We start from the raw sequence: 747 nt of genomic DNA on the forward strand, positions 1-747 counted from the left end.
ACCTTCCGATTGGCAGGCAACCGCTCTACCACTGAGCCACAGCCGCCCAAAGTCCCCCATTTACAGCTAAACGCATCCACTAACTGCCTCTAATGTGCCTCTGAGATTTTTGTATGATATCACATGGACCTGTTGGTGAGAATGCGTTGATCTGTAAGTTGACTTTGAAGCAGTTATGAGATCTCGGAGAGAGAAAAAAACAACAGGAAGCAGGATTCAGTTCACAATGTTCTAAAGATTTAATGAGACACAAGAATGTATCCATTTTCTAACAATTACTCTATATTAAGTTTGGTTCACGCAGATAAATCTTCACAGCAACAGTGTTTTTGAGACACTTTTTTTTGATACAAATTAAAACAGATGAGAGAGGCTTTTTCCAGAGTTTATTCAAGAACACATTACATTTTCACAACATACACTATGCAGTGTTTTGGCAATCTGATACGCTTTTAAACTAAATCAATAACTCAAACCAGCCTTTCTGGATCGTATTACATCGTCTCATCCGCACCTGAAACAACACACCCCACCAACGCGGCCCCTTTGACAACATTTCTGCATGTCGACATTGAGAAATACTGTACGTCTAAGTACACAACGACAAGGGTGTGCCTATCGTTGACAATATGAATGCGAGTCCTGTAAGCTCTGCCAGCGTTGAACACAGCCACGTTAGGTGGCCAGCGAGAAGCCATGCATTATTGAGGAAGGGCTTTGGGCGGGGGGGGGGTTAGAGTGGATTAG

Source organism: Etheostoma spectabile, chromosome 23 (genome assembly GCF_008692095.1).
Source record: "Etheostoma spectabile isolate EspeVRDwgs_2016 chromosome 23, UIUC_Espe_1.0, whole genome shotgun sequence".
Lineage (NCBI taxonomy): Eukaryota > Metazoa > Chordata > Actinopteri > Perciformes > Percidae > Etheostoma > Etheostoma spectabile.